Source organism: Nelumbo nucifera, chromosome 2 (assembly GCF_055504915.1).
Source record: "Nelumbo nucifera cultivar China Antique chromosome 2, China Antique-T2T, whole genome shotgun sequence".
Taxonomy (NCBI): Eukaryota; Viridiplantae; Streptophyta; class Magnoliopsida; order Proteales; family Nelumbonaceae; genus Nelumbo; species Nelumbo nucifera.
The window spans coordinates 18,705,302-18,722,018 of record NC_142650.1 but is presented as its reverse complement, the minus strand read 5'-3'; the positions used below and the strand labels follow the sequence as shown (position 1 = coordinate 18,722,018).

At 42.0% G+C, this 16,717-nt stretch overlaps 1 long non-coding RNA gene across 4 annotated transcripts; it reads left to right on the top strand.

Annotated features, from left to right (window-relative positions):
* Positions 1 to 2,334: 2,334 nt before the first annotated feature.
* On the top strand, positions 2,335 to 16,100 carry LOC104595026 (uncharacterized). 4 transcript variants are annotated; one of them, XR_016083060.1, is made up of 4 exons: positions 2,372 to 6,672; positions 7,839 to 7,943; positions 14,771 to 14,845; positions 15,608 to 16,100. It is a non-coding gene; the product is annotated as an uncharacterized LOC104595026 (long non-coding RNA). The 4 variants fall into 4 exon arrangements; XR_016083059.1 differs by having other exon boundaries at positions 2,373 to 2,731; positions 3,966 to 7,943; XR_016083057.1 differs by having other exon boundaries at positions 2,380 to 7,943.
* The last annotated feature ends 617 nt before the right edge of the window (positions 16,101 to 16,717 follow it).

Genomic DNA, 16,717 nt, shown 5'->3' with positions numbered 1-16,717 from the left:
GTTCGTCCTTTCAACAGGAGGAGTTCGAGAATGCTAACCTGTCTTGTTTCCCCCCTGGTTGGGGACTTTCTTTTTCTTCTTTTACCGCCACCGTTGTTCGGGTTGTCATCTTCCCTTTTTCTCTTCTCCACTGGGGCTTCGGTCTTCTGGTTCATCTCCTCTTCTGTCCCAATGAACTGATCGGCGAGCTTAAGGAATTCAGTGATGTCCTTAGGCTTGTTTGCCACTACGTGCCACTTGAATTCCCTGTGGGTGATACACTTCTTTGCTGCCGTGAGTCTTACAGTGAGATCCAGGTCGGGGATTTGCAAACAAATGTCGTTGAAGCGTTTGATGTAGCTTCGAATCGACTCCCCTTCCCTCTGGACTATGTTGATGAGGCTTTCTTATGACCTCGGACACTTCTTGCTGGTGATGAAGTGCGAGGTGAACATATGCACGAACTGCGCCCAACTCTTGATTGTCTCGGGCGCGAGGTTCCTGTACCATGTGCGAGCTACTCCTTTGAAGGTCGTAGAGAAAGCAACACACATGCAAGATTCATCAGCCCCAACTAGGTGCATCTGGGATTGGAAGGAGTCTACATGATCATTTGGGTCGAATGACCCGTCATACTTATCCAACGAAGGTATTTTAAAGTCATTCAGCATCGGGGTGGCCAAGAGCTCGGAGGACAAAGGAGATGGCACGGAGAGGAGGGGAGTGGTCTTCATGGTTCCCGAGCTTGCCTCCTCTTTACCTTTAGGCTGTTCGGGCTGACTGGGTCCAGTGAGCTAGCTCGGAGCTGTTGCCCGTCGTGCCTTAGGACGCTGCCTTTGCTGCTTCCTGACTAGCTCACATTGGTGCTGCTGACCTCTGTATTATCGGGCAATGTCCTGGCATGAAGTGGTTAAGATTGCTGACGCTGGCTACTGTGAACAGAATGGCATCTGGAGTCCGCGGCCAGAACCCCGAACTGGTTCCCTGCAAGCGAACCTTCAAGCTGCGAGGGCCGAGGTGAAGTAGCTCTGGCGGGCTGAGTGTCTCCTGACCTGTTCACTTGCTGCGAGGCGAGAGGAGTGACTTGCCTTTCCCTCCTGCCGCGGGACGAGACCTGGCTCCCGAGAGGATTCTGGATCTGGGAAGTCTCTCATCGGCGAGGAGGGCGAGTGTTATGACAGCGAGACTTGTTCTGCTGTGTTGCCGGATGCCGAGGTGGAACTGGCTATTGATTCTACTGCAGCGGTGAGAACTGTTGCTAGTAGATGTGGTGCAAAACTTGTTGTTGGTAGTGTTGAAATTGCTAGACCTGTTGCATTTGGGTTTGAATAGCCCGCACGTAGTGTACCAGGTCGTCAAGCTGATTCTGTCCAACTCCAGGGGGAACCACAGTTGGTTCAGCAAACGTCACACCCACTACAGGAGGAAGTGGGGCATTCACGGGCACAGTTGCTTGAGGCATAGTCAGCGTTGGGATCCTACCCGTGGAGAGCGGTGGTGAACTGACCGGTGCACACAGTCGGGATCTGAGGCTACACCCCGGAGACGTTCACTTCACCGTTTCTGTCCGACATTGCTGGAGGATGCCATTGATTATGAGTTCGAGATTTTTGGTGGAAAGAGGCTTTTAGTAGCGGTTCCCACAGACGACGCCAATTGATTGAGTGCGATCTGGCTACTCCCAGCTGGAGGTGACCTGGCTTCTAGACGGACGACAGACTAAACCTGCAAAGATATTAGAGAACCCCGGGATGCTAACCCGACGACAGACTAAATCACACATACCTTGCACCCCAGGGGGGTGAAGATAATGCTAGCTGCTATGTGGCAGCCCCGAAGATCTCACCACCAGGCTCCGGGCCTCGCGAGATCATGCTGTGTAATAGCTAGCATTATCTTCCCCGACCGAATCGGGCAGACTCGATAAGCCCCATCAGTTATCCCCATTATCGCGAAAACGGACCTCATCGTGTCGAGGATTTCGGAACCACTCCACGAAACCCGCGAGGACTCCACTATATAAAGGCTTCACCCCCCGGGGTGCAAGGTATGCATGATTTTCTACTCTCAAGCTCTCTCATTTTCAAGCAGTTTCAACTCGCTACCAGCCTATTGACTTAAGCATTGGAGCAACCTCGTTGGGTTAGCATCCCAAGATTCTCTGATATCTTTGTAGGTTCAATCCATTGTCCGTTTGGAAGTCAGATCACCTCCAGTTGGGAGCAGCCTGATCACACTCAATAAAAAATAAAGCACAAAAATACGAAGACATTCCCAATACAAGATTGTAAAGGTTGTTTGAACGGACATTGGCCTACAGAAGCCGAACTCTTGGGATAGTTGGATATTCTCAAATATAAGGCTCTAAAGACGAGATCGGCTTCAGTCAGTGCAAGCCCGTACTCACACTGTTGAAACAGCCTCTCGCAACTTTACATTAGTATCTCGCACGGAAATATTTTTAATGCAAGGCTGTAAACGCTGTTTGAACCGGCTTTTCACTGACCGAAGCCGAACTCTCTAAAGACTGTTCGAACGGGCTTTGTCTGATCCAAGCCGAACATGTTAGGCGCGCCCAGTGGGGACGCTGATGCGATTTCGTTTTATGCAAACAGCCAAAGTTTTCCCGCCGGCGGTTACCCATTCCTACAGATTTATTCATCGTTGAGTCTCATTTGAGTGAGTTACAAGATTAGCTATTCTTCACCGGCTTAAAGTGAGTTCGTGCTTCCCCGGGCGCTTCATGAGATTGGTATTTTCTCTCATGTGGACTTTGTGTAATTCGAGGGTTTTTTTAGTTACAGTACATCCGTTCAAGAATATCAATTTCTGAGGGCAATTGCCAAGTCTATCTCCTGGTTCTCGGTGCTAAAAACATTCAGGGATGTTCCTTATTCCTTCAATCCATGTTTTCTGTGAACATTTTTTTTTTGTTTAGATTATTTTTTGTTTGGTACGTTCGCTGGCATTTTTTTGTGTGCACAATCACTCACTGTATATAAGCTGGTTGATACTTCTACTACTCATCTAAATGTTTCCCTTTATTAATGAATAAGATTGCTTTCCTTTGTCACTAAATACTTTTTCTTTTCTCAAAAAAGAAAATGTAATTTGTCCAAAAACATCTACAATTGAAAAGGTAGGAAGATATCAGCTCTGGTTCTAGCTGGTCTGTTAAGAGCAACCATCAATTAGACCATTCAGATCAGAAAGTAATGGGCACGTACCGGAAATTAACAAGTATAGCAGTATCAAAATTCCTCAGCGTAAACGATGAGACCTGTCTAGTTTTGACAGTTCAATGATGTACATTTTAACGCTGCTTAATTTATATTGATCAATGATGTACATTTTAACTGGTTAGTGGGGAAGAATAGTGGTTCTAGCCGAGGCTAGAGACATTTTGAGTTCCTTGAAACTTCAATTGGATTCGTAGGGAGTTAAATGCAACAGCTGATGGATTGGCCAAATCAAGTGCCCTTGGGGAAGCTTTATATAGTGATAGAATTTTGCCTGTGTAAATCTTGAGTAGTGTGTTGTTGCTTCCTTGTACATCATCTCATATACCTTTCTATTTCTGTTTTGTAATACAATCAGTTATCTTTCATCTCAAATAAAAGGTGGAAGCTCTTATAATTTTTCTTGATATGTATTAATAGAGGGAATAATTCCCTCAAAGCCAGAAGAATTAATACAAATTAACTAAAATCATTCCATATTGGGAAACAGATACAAGAATACTCTCCCCTTAAACAGTAAAAGAAGAATAAATAAAATTTGACTGTTGATTTCTGTAATAATATTATGTGAGACAACAAAATTCCTTTAGGATGCTCACCCAATGCACAAGAGATTGTTCTACTCTCTCAATGATCACCTCCTTGGTTGCAAGTTTCCCTTCTAATATCTTACTTTTGCCTTCTTTCCAAATGGCCCAACATAGAGCAAATGGTAACAAATTCCGCAATATTCTACCATGTTTGCAGAATTAAGCAACTGGCCATGAAGATACCTGTTTATGAAGATTTTCCAGAGCCACTCACTGTCTATTGAAGAGTTCAAGGAATTGCATCCAGATGGCATAAGGAAAGATACAGTGGATCATTATATTGCTGGACTGATTCCAAATCCTGACTCCAGAGACGACATATGTTGTCCAAAATCATCCCTTTGGATAAAAGATGATCAACAGTGAGGATTTTTTTTTGCCATTGTATTCAACATGAGGAAATTACTTTGAAGGATGTGAGGCTTCCAAATCCATTTGCAAGGAAATCTATCAATGCTAAACCTCTCCAGAGCCTTACAAAAAGATCATCATCAACATCTAGGCCTTGTCTCAACTATATGGGGTTTTTAAGTGCCATATCCATTATTAAATATTCCAGATTCGGATGCCTTCCATAGCCCAATGTCAGAACTCTCATATTATCTACTTACAAAACAAAGGACTTTTTTTTTTTTTGCACTGAAGTGACAAATATAGGACTGTTACTGGTAAGATGTGCAGGGACAGCAACAGAGTCTAAACTGGTATAATTAAGTTTTTGGTATAGAAAAATTCACCTTTTTTGGGTTCAAAATTTATAGAAAGCAACACAATAGATACCTGAGATGTAGAAAGCAATACAAACATAAGAAGAAGCTCACACACCTAGGAAGTTTCTTCTTAAGGAAATCTTTGATTTGGAGCAGGGGATGGATTAAAAAAAAGAGCCCAGCAGCAAGAGCATCTTCAAAAGGAACAGAGCCACCCATCACCCCTGAAAAATAAGACATCAAATTGCTCATTCTTCAAAATTAGAAAACCTAGAACTTATTTATTTGAAACAACTAGAAGACTTGAAAACTGGCAGTCAACTGCACAGAAGTCTTTCCAACTCCAAGGCAGACAGTGCCATCCACATCAAAGAAGATTGTATCAGCATTTCACTGGATGTCAAGAACCTTTACAAGCAACTGTTATCCATGGTGATCATTACTTGTATCAACGTTCAAACCCATTTGAATAATTCAATTGCCTCTCAGTTTGACAACCAAACTCCACCTTCGATAAAATAGTGAATTTGCCATTCATTAGCAGTGCTGAGTTCAAAACCCATAAGCTTATAATCAATTTCAAAGTACAAATCCAAGTTTATGAGCATAGATCAATAATGAACCAAATACTTGTATTTTGAATACAACAGAGAACTGATGGTTGTTGAAGTGAAACCGAATTGAGGTGTAGTTTCTGGATTGGTTGGTCACTCCAAGAAGGTTTTCATGCAAACATTCTATTAAAAAGAGATGGGTTGCACAAATATGGAGATTATTGGCAACTACCATGAGGGTGAACTGGGGTGGCATTTATCAACCCGTCAATGAAAAAAAGGAAACTCCAGCCCTTATGCAAACATAAGGGTTGGGGATTATTGGCAACCTCCATAAGGGTGAACTGGGGTGATGCCAACACTTATCAGTTATCAACCCTTCCATAAAAAGGAAACCCCAGCCCTTATCAGGCCGACATGTTCTGTACATGGAATTATTTATATTGGCATATAAGTTAGCTAGAAACTATCCCAAATAGATCCAGTTTTGGGCTTATTTGACAATTTGTAGAGTTTTGCCATCCACTCTATATTGGTTTCAGAACATTAGTCTATTCACATGTAAAATAGAGGAAAACAAAGAGGCTCAACCAGGCACAAAATGAAGCAGGCAAGATCCATGAAGCTCTCCACTCCTTATTGTATTACTGGGTTTCTATAATCATAAAGATCCAAATCTTTTTTTTTTTTTTTTTTTTTTTTTTTTTTTTTTTTATCTTTGATGGGAAACAGTTATCCGCATCTAAAATTTCATACAACCCTAAGTCCGAAAATCTAAATCTGACCAAGTCTGGATAATATATGGTTCTAGTTGTCTCTTTATATGTATTTTCCTTCAAGATCCAATCTGCATATGCAAATGAATCAAATATGGACATATACCATGAAGATCTTACTTGTAATTCAATTCGGGCCAGGCTATCTTTTCTCCCCACACCCCACCAGTAAATGTGCACGTTTGATGTACATGGTGATTTTAGATGATGACAAAGACAAGTAATTGAAGCGTGGTGTAGTGCTGGATTTGTTGCTTTCCAACCTAAATACCCAAATTTAAATATTCCTACATGTAGTTTTTATCAATGTTTCGATCCTTGGTTGAACTGGATAGTCAGACCAATTGACTTGTCACCTGGCCAGATTTTTGGCTCTGGTTCATCCAAAACCACTTCTTTGCAAAAAACTGTTGACTTGGTCACTAACCCGATAACTTGACTAGTTTAAACAATAACTTGTTTGACCCATCCAACGGGTCATTGGTTAGATATTAATTATATTCTTTTTTTTTTGTTTTTGTATATTTAGCCATTTCCATCATTAATAACAACAGTTCTCATTTATCACACATTTTTTTTTGTTTAATATGATGAATATATAATATTAGAGACATGCCCAATTTTTCTACAAAACTTGTGAAAATTTTTATATTGTTTTTTGTATGTTTTCTATTTATTTATTTAATTTATGACATCATATTGGGTGATTTTCTGTATGAAAATTAGGGGCCATTATTTGGTATAATGGTAAAATGTTGGGCTGGCAAGCGGGAGAACATGGGTTTGAGTTTGAGAATGGCCACTTTGTGCAAAATATACCAAAGGTTAGGACTCTGTCCAATCTACCCCTCCCAACACCCCAAATAGTTGGGACTTACATTTGGAACGACTTTTTCTAATTTATGACATTGACTCATTTGACCCAGATAGTTGAACTGTTGACCTACCACCTGGAGGGAAATGCAGTTCCAAATGGTTTTAAAACATTAGTTTTTTTTTTTTTTATTCAGTGTTTTCAACCTGTGGTCAAATTAGCTGATTTAACCAGCGAACTCTTCACCAACCATGATTCTGTGTCCATTTCACCAAATTACTTGCAAAAACTTTTGACTTGATGAATGACTAGTGACCCATCTCATTGACCTGTTTGACCTAGAGTCATGAATTAGACATTAGTTCTCTTTTTTGACTTTTTTGTATTCCATTTCCATCATTAATAAAACATTGTTGTTTACCAAACTTATTTTTGTTTAATATGATGAATATATAATACTAGAGATGTGCCCAAAATTTTCCTACATTTTTTTTTTGTATTTTGTATTTTTTATATTTTATCTAGTTCTCAATTTTTATTATTTAATTATGATGTCATGGGTTGATCCATTTGACCTAGACAGTTGAGCCATCGACATGCCACTAGGATGGAAAGACAGTTTTATTTGGGGCTCAGTTTTAAAAACATTAGTTTTATACCATTAAAATCATGGGCTATAGAATTAATTAGTGGAATTTAATGATGAGAAACAAAAAATGTCTTACATATTTTAGCAAGAAAAAAGTAAAAATGCCTTAAATATAGGAGTTAATAGAGAGGAACCAAATTCAGAAGTAGGGGTGTTTCAGTCAGGAAATAAGCTAGGAATTGTCTGCTTATTTTTTTTCTTTCTTTAAATTTGAAATTTAACTAATTGAATAGCATATCTCGTATATTAAATAGTATCTTATCCTTCTCAACTAAAATGGCAATGTTGTCCTTTGACTTGATCTCTTAAGTGAGGGTTTTCTATTTATAAGTGTCAGGATAAGCTCTTCCAACAACGAAAATTAAATTTGATTTAATGCATCTCATTCTTACAGTCTATATAAGCCTCAAACTGAGTTATATTTTGTATAGTAGAAAGGCAGCGACATTCTTCTATCTCCGTGACATTTTTTTTTCTTAAATAGGTAGATTATAAATCTAATGTTATAGCCTTGTGGCCATGGCTAGGTTCGGTGGCTTATTCAAGCATTAATTGAGAAAATTTTCTGTGAAGATATTGGTTGCTGTTCATGGCATTTCAATTAGGAAATTCAATTGGGGCTGCAATAGCAGGTAAACCTTTACCTTTCTCTATATTTCTGTCTGTCTCTAGCTTTTAATATGTATATATTAGTGTTTGAAAGTGAAATGATGTGGTTCAAATCACTTTGGATCAACTTGATACAATACTTGGCCAGATGCTGATCTTATTAAAACTTAGACTCAACAATTCAGACCATTGAATCATCAAACTAGGTTATTAGATTGGCTGGAATAGATGATCCAGATCAACCAAAATAATAAAATGTATTAAAAATTAAAAGGTAATTGCAATTATTAAAAATATAAAGGATGAAGTCCTATTTTATTTAATTTCAATGAATCCTTTTCTGTATTGCTGATAAAAAAATCATAACTAAATGGAGATCTAAGATGGAATTTGTTATGGGCCTAGGCGTAGGATCGCGTCACGGGTTGGTCCACGGGGAGAACCTCTAGTTTCCCCTTGCTCCTTCCCTTACGTGCAGACCCTATCGTGGCGACCTAGGGGGGGAGGGTGATTTTTTCAAGAGATCACCCTAACTCTCCTTACTCCTTCCTTGACCGAAAATTTGATGCTTTATTCTTTAATTCCAGCTCCTTAAATAGGAGATTACAAGAGGTAGGGATACTCCTTATTGGATTCGACTTCTTACAGATAAGATTCCTATCTTGAGAAGGATAAGACTCCCTAGATAAGTCAAACTCCTACTTTAAGACTCCCTACTAAACCTTATTGGACTATATAAATGAGAAAAACAAATAAGATAATTGTGAAAGATAAGATAAAGTGAGCTGTGGCCTAATCCTACGTGGACACCTTGTCACTGCTGTTGCTGTTGCCTGCGGCAGTATTTCTTCCCAATGAATGCATCCACAACATTACATCCCTCTAGAACTACGAGCTTGTCCTCAAGCTCGAGATCGGGATATGTGTCCCGTAGTTCAGTGAAGGGCATCCAGGTGGCTTCGGCTGATGGTAAGTTGTCCCATTCCACAAGGACCTCGAGGACACCTCGATTGATTCTGGAGCGGACGAAGGCCCGGGGTTGGAGGATGAGCTTGCCGTCTTTGAGGGGCGGCAGAGAGGGTACCTAATTCGGTGGATCTTCTGTGAATGGCTTGAGCAAGGAAACGTGAAAGATATCATGGATTCTGCTGTTCGCCGGTAGCTCGAGCTGGTATGCAATTGGGCCGATCCGCCGTAAAACCTTGAATGGTCCATGAAATTTAGGAGCTAGTTTGGGAGCAGCCCGCTGTCTCAAGGATCGTTGTCAGTAGGGCTGGAGCTTCAACCACACAAACTGACCCTGTTCAAACGATAGTTCCCGTCGATGCTGGTCATAGGTGTGCTTCATGCGTAACTGCGCTTGTTGCAGGCGGAGAGAGACTTCAGCCAGGAGGGCATCGCATTCCTAGAGGGAACGGTCAATCTTGTCCAGTCGAGTCGATCCGGGCTCGTATGATAGCAAGCGAGGAGGATCTCGGCCATAGACTACTCGGAAGGGTGTCATGCCCAGGGACGAATGATAGGCCGTGTTGTAACAGTATTCAGCCCAGGGGAGCCAATCCACCCACTGTCGCGGTCGGTCTCCTACAAAACAGCGGAGGTACATTTCGATCGTGCGGTTGACTGCTTCCGTTTGGCCGTCTGTCTGAGGATGGTAGGCGGAGGAGAAGGCCAAGGTCATTCCATGTAATCGGAACAGTTCCTTCCAGAAGGTACTGGTAAAAACGGGGTCCCTGTCACTGACGATGGATTCCGGTAACCCATGTAGACGGAAAATATGTGTAAAGAAAACGTGGGCGACTGAAATGGCATTGTATGGGTGTGCCATAGGGATGAAGTGGGCATATTTAGAGAAGCGATCTACCACAACGAATAGAACTGACTTCCCTCCCACCTTGGGTAGTCCCTCAATGAAATCCATGGATATATCCGCCCAAATCTGCGTAGGAATTGAGAGGGGCTGAAGAAGGCCGGTTGGATGTAGGTTCTCACATTTATGTTGTTGGCACGTGGAGCAGTTGTTGATGAAGTCCCGGATAGAAGTTTTCATTCATGGCCAATGGAAATCCGCTTGGACACGATGCAATGTCTTTTGGATGCCCTCGTGAGTGGAGTTATGTATACCGGAGATGATTGCGGGGATTGAGGAAGAATCGGCCGAGAGGTATATACGTCCTTTGTAAAGTACTAGCCCGTTGTGAATGGACCAATTGGAGTCGGTTTTCCCGGACTGTATCTTCTGAACAAGGTCTTTCCACTCCGGTGATTGTGGTAGCGTGTTTTGAATGTCTTCCAGTAGGGTGACTTGGGGTTGTGAAATTGCATGAAGGAGCATATTGTCTTCTTCCCGGCGAGACAAGGCATCTGCGACACGGTTTAAGGATCCCGCCTTGTAGTCCACCCGAAAATCAAAACCAAGCAGTTTGCTGACCCAATGCTGTTGCAGCGAAGTGGTAAGCCGTTGTTCCAACAAATATTTGAGGCTGTAGTGGTCCGTCTTGACGACGAAGGACCTTCCCCATAAGTATGGCCTCCAGTGTTGCATTGCCTTGGCCAACCCAATCAGTTTGCGTTCGTAGGCGGGTAATTTAAGATGGCGGTCAGCCAGTTTGCGGCTGAAGAAGGTGACCGGGTGCCCTTGTTGCTATAGTATGGCGCCTATGCCGGTGCCGGATGCATCGTATTCGACTGTGAACTCGAGATCAAAGTTTGGCAACTACAGGACTGGCGTGGAGGAGAGGGCTTCTCTTAAACTCGCAAAGGCTGCATTGGCTGCATTATCCCAATGGAAGGCATTTTTCTTGAGCAGATTGGTTAGTGGGGCCGCCAAAAGTCCATAATTTTGTACAAACTTGCGGTAGTAACCCGTCAACCCTAGGAACCCGTGGAGAGCCTTGGCGGATTGTGGTTTGGGCCATTCTTTGATAGCCTGAATCTTGGAGTCATCCACCGTGACCCCTTGCCCGTTGATCACATGTCCTAAGTAAAGGACCCGACGTTCCCCAAAGGAGCATTTGGATCGCTTAAGGAAGAGTTTGTGTTGGCGAAGGAGTTAAAAAACGGTCCACAGATGCTATACGTGTTCTACCCATGACTTGCTGTAGACTAGGATGTCATAAAAAAATACTAAGACAAATCTGCGGAGGTGTGATTGAAATACCTCGTTCATCAGAGACTGGAACGTGGAAGGAGCGTTGGTGAGGCCAAATGGCATAACTAGGAATTCAAAATGGCCATGATGTGTTCTGAAGGCCGTTTTCTCCACATCTTCGGAAGTCATCCGGACCTGGAAGTAGCCCGACCGGAGGTCTAATTTTGAGAAGTATTGGGCGCCATGGAGTTCGTCCAATAGCTCATCTACGACGGGGATAGGAAATTTATCCTTGACTGTCTGGTTGTTAAGCTCTCTGTAGTCCACAAAATCTCCAAGTCCCATCTTGCTTGGGTACCAACAGAATCGGCGAGGAGAAGGGGGAGCGACTATGACGAATGATTCCCTGCTGCATCATATCCGCACACTGCCTTTCTATTTCATCCTTCTGTCGGTGTGGGTAGCGATAGGGCCGGACGACGACGGGATCTGATCCGGTTATCAGAGGGATCCGATGATCGCAAGCTCTGGAGGGTGGAAGCCCCTTGGGTTCTTGGAATATAGCAGAGAAATCCGTGAGGAGCCTCTCCATATCTGCTGTGCGCATACTCTCGCCCTAAAGTGTATGCAACTGCGTTTTTGCCCTTATCCTGGTTCCCTGCCAGGTAATTGGTTTTCCATTCAGGTGGAATGTCATTGTTAGGGCGCTGAAATCCCATAAGATTGGCCCTAGAGTGATTAGCCACTTGACTCCTAGGACGATGTCGAACTCATCTAAGGATAGCACAAATAGATCAGCAAAGAAGGATTCTGATTCGACCTGAATTTTGGTGTTCTTGCAGATTCCAGGGCTGAACTCTTTCCCCGTTTGCTACGGCTACCTGTAGTTGTGGCCTGATTTCCATAGGTAATTCTAACTGGCGGGCAGCCTGCTCACTGACAAAGTTGTGCGTGTTTCCTGAGTCAACGAGGATGCATACTGGTTCCCCTGCTACCTGCGCCCTCAATTGCATGGTCTGTGAGGTTTTTATCCCCGTGATTGCGTGAAGGGAGATCTCGGGTTCTGATGTTGCGGGTTCATCCTCGTCCTCTTCCTGTTCGTCTACCAAAAGACAAAATAGTCTCTTGCATCTGTGTCAGGCGAAATACAGATCATCGCAGTTAAAGCACTACCCCCTTGCGCGACGCTCTGCCATCTCGGCTCGGGACAACCGTCTAATGGGTGGTGCTGTCATGCTGCTCCCCATGCTTGATGCCGTCCTGGGAGTGTTCCCGGTAGGAGACCTTCGTTCCCTGCTGGCTGCCGAAGAAGGGGACACTCCGGTTGTCTTCGGAGGTGCCCAGGTCATCGCCGGCCGACCCACACTGAAGGTCCCGCGGGTGAGCTGCAGTTTGGGTTCGAAGGCGCGTGCTAGGTTCATGGCTGTGACCAGGTTGGGAGGTTGTTGCATCTCCACGTCCACCCTTAGGGGTTCTGCTAACCCTGCGGTGAACTGTTCGCTGCGAGAAGGGTTTGAAACTGGCGCTGGTATTCAACCACGGTTCTAGTTTGCTTGAGGTTAATCAATTCGCTCAGCGGGTTGCAGGATTTAAACTGTCCCCAACTAAGCCCGGGTTCTTCCTGCTCCAGACGGTAGAACCAGAGTTGTGCCTCTTCCATTAGGTGGAAAGCGGCCAGACTGACCTTGTCTCTGTCATCCGTGCGCTGGTTACGAAAGAACTGTTCGCAGCGATATAACCATCCCAGTGGATCTCCGATGCTGTTGTAAGACGAAAATTCTAGCCGGCTATACTTGGGAACAACTGCGGCTGCTGGGACGGCGGTCTATTGTTCGCCGGACGTCTCTGCCTACTCTGGTCGGCAGCTGTTGGTGGTGGCGGTTCCCTCAGAGTTCCTTTCCTTGTTAGAGAAATACGATTCCAGCAAGCGTCGTAGCTCCCGGACATCGTCTTTGACCTCACGAACCTCCACGCTGGTTTCCACGAGCCTATGCTCCAGTTCGTGGACCCTAGATGATAGCTGTTCCAGATCTCCCATGACGGTAGGCTCTGATACCAAGATGTTAGGCCCGGGCGTAGGATCGCGTCACGGGTCGGTCCACGGGGAGAACCTCTAGTTTCCCCTTGCTCCTTCCCTTACGTGCAGACCCTATCGTGGCGACCTAGGGGGGGAGGGTGATTTGTTCAAGAGATCACCCTAACTCTCCTTACTCCTTGATCGAAAATTTGATGCTTTATTCTTTAATTCCAGCTCCTTAAATAGGAGATTACAAGAGGTAGGATACTCCTTATTGGATTCGACTTCTTACAGATAAGATCCCTATCTTGAGAAGGATAAGACTCCCTAGATAAGTCAAACTCCTACTATAAGACTCCCTACTAAACCTTATTGGACTATATAAATGAGAAAAACAAATAAGATAACTGTGAAAGATAAGATAAAGTGAGCTGCGGCCTAATCCTACGTGGACTTCTACGTGGACACCTTGTCACTGCTGTTGCTGCTGCCTGCGGCGGTATTTCTTCCCAACGAATGCATCCACAACAGAATTAACTAGAGAGGAAGGGGATCAAGTTACTTTCCATTTTTGTTTGGATCTCTTCCATTTAAGAAACTTAAAATTTTTACAAGAAATGTACAATTAGATGTCTTCAAGAAGTTGATTGAGATCATCATAGTTCTAACTAAACCAAATCTCCATTCCAACTTCTTGGTGTTGTTTAGTATAAAACCAAATACCCTTGTTCTTGATCTAGGGTAGTAGCAAAATCTATGCTCCAACGTTAGATTATATTGAGGTCCTTATGCACTGATTGTTTTTGTGTCAAAGCTTAACCTTCCACTGACAATAATGATGTATAGAGAGAGAGAGGATGAAGATGAAGAAAGTTTTGCTCAGCATGAGTCTTTGTCTGGATTTTGATTAGCACAGTTCTTAGAAGAAAAGGAAATGTTATAAACAACATCCTCTAGATTAAATAGTCAAGGGCTTTTATTTTCCAATCAAAACATAAACCCTTTATATATATTGTTTTATTTCTTGTTTTAAGATACTAATTTGATGAGATCAGTACAGCAGAGAAACTCAGATGAGTTTGGATCTAGATTAACATAGGAGCCCTGCCAATCTTTTTGAGTTTCCTGGTTTTTAAATATAAATTGAATGCTTTTGTAAACCCCCTCTTTTGTAAGTGTACATACCCGATTTTATATCCTTGCATTTTTAATAATGGTAAACCTGGAAAGACATGATATGTGAAAATCTTTGACCAATCAAAACCCCCCATGAATTCTGATGAAAACCCATCTGATTGATTATCACTTCTATGATGCCGGTTGATTGGTTATAAGTTTTTCTGGTATCATGTCTTTCTGGCATCATAGTCGAACCCAAATATAAATAGAAAACATGTAGCTGCATGTTGGGTTGAGTCAGCTCAAACCCAGCCCAACTTAAGCAGAGATAGTTTGGCCAGATGTTTTAGTGTACTATAGGTTTTAATAGGGCTGCAAGTTGAATTCATGCTGGACTTAACAGATATATGTCCTACACATACTTGACCTGGCCCTTCCCTGACTTGTATGAAATTTATCAATGTGGCCTAGCATAGGCATACTAATCCATATGGCTTGGCCCAAACCTAGCCCACCTTGAAGCAAGGATGATCTTTCCAGATGCGTTGCTTTAGTGTGCTAGTGCCTCCCTACGTTTTATTTGTGCTGGAAGATTAATTCATGCTGGATTCTAATTGATACAGGTCCCACATATACTTGACGTGGCCCTTCCCTAACTTTAACTTATATATGAAGTTTGTCAACGTGGCCTAACTTAGGTATGTAATCCATATTTAAACAATTTTTGTAGGGTGTTTTGAACAATGAGGGGTTTTACCTCATTTTTTTTCCTTTTCAAATGGTCATACATCATAAGTGATATGCACCTAATTTTTTTTTCCAATGTTCATAGTATGTAATATTAGCCAACCCCATATAGTTGGGACAAGGCTTGGATGGTGATGATAATGATATTTTGTAATATTAGACTAGGAATTGCCTATTCATATATTATGAAAAGACCTTCTACATATTCTACAAACAATTAGAGAGCATCTTTTCAAAATTTTCTTTAATCTTTTACATGCTATCTCTATTTTCTATGTTTCTTCTGTTTTCTATTTTGAAGTACTTCCTTATTAATTTAAGAATTAATTCAACCAAATCACCATTAACTCAAGTAGGTATCTTATTAAGTAATAATGAAGTTACAGTTTATTTAAAGAAACAAAGAAAGTGCCAGTGACCCAGCTGCTAAAGTCGGTGGGTTTCACTGACTTGTGATGGAATTCTGTCTTCACCTCACTCTAACCCAAATTTGCATGAAAAAAATGAGGCACTGCATCAATGATGCTAGATTCCAATGCAAATCTTTGATCTGGCTCCATGAGTGGTATGCCAAGTACGACTTTTGATCTTATCTAATTGATGTGTCTGACATTCAACATTTGACCAGCCCGTCCAAGTGACGTGTCAAGATCCAGCCGCTGATCAGCCAAGTGTATTCGGTTGTTGATTTTGATTTTTTGATGTTTCTGCAGGAACAAGAGAATGGTTGGTGTACTTTACTTCATTCTTCCTTGATATTTCATGCATTCCTTCCTTCTGAAAATCTTCAGTCATCATGTAGATGCTTGAATTGAAATGACACTCACATGCCATGGCTGCTGCAACTTCCATGCAAAGTTGATCAGTATTCAGTAATAGGCTGTGGAGAGAAGAAATGAGGGCAAAGATGCAGAGAGATGACAACACCAAGAGGAGGATGTCTATGGGCAAAAATGTTTTTTTTTTTTTTCTTCAGGGGAAAATCCAAGAACTCAACTATGGTCAACAGAAGTTGTAAAAGATGATGGGAAATCAATTTTGAGTATGTAATTTCATATCTATAAGTTTAACAAAATTTGAGCACCTAACTTCATATCTGAAAATCAAATCTGAGCATGTAATTGCATAAAATGCAGAGTATTTCATGTCCCAAAACAGGGTCGATGATTTGATAATTGAAATTAGTTGGAATTGTTTTTGATTCAATGTTTAACAAACTCAATTGGTTCTTAACAGAGGTATTTTTCTCATACATTTTAGTCTGAACCTCTTAAAAGTGGTTTTCTTGCAAGGGGGCAGCTGTTGCCGAATTAGAGTATTTGTTTCTGGTAGAATATGTGAATGGATTGGCATAGGGTTTATGAATAAAGAGAAATCGAGCTTTGGGAATTACTGTTCAAAGGAAAACCAGGGTGTAAGCTTTTGGAATACAAAGGAAATCCAAACACTTGTTTGAATATCTGAAAAATTTGGAATATGGGGAAAAGGACTACTTTAGATTTGTATCATCATGTTCTTGTTGGTTTTGCTTTTTTGTTATACCAGACTGAAATTTGTTTGAAGGGAGCATGCTTTGCAACATTGCTTGTATTATTTTAGGTTGAGAGGAAAATCACTTGTTAAGCATTTTATTATGGCAGTGGATTTAATCTTCAGTAAACCGCCCTATTCTTTGTGCTGTGATCATGTAGAGGCATTCGGTATCAATATACATAGGAGAAATTTACTTTGATCATCCAGCGGAAACATATTTCACCTGAAAAAGAATCTTTTACTACTGGATGAGTTCTGTTTGCTTTCCCTTGTTCTTTTATCCATTTCTG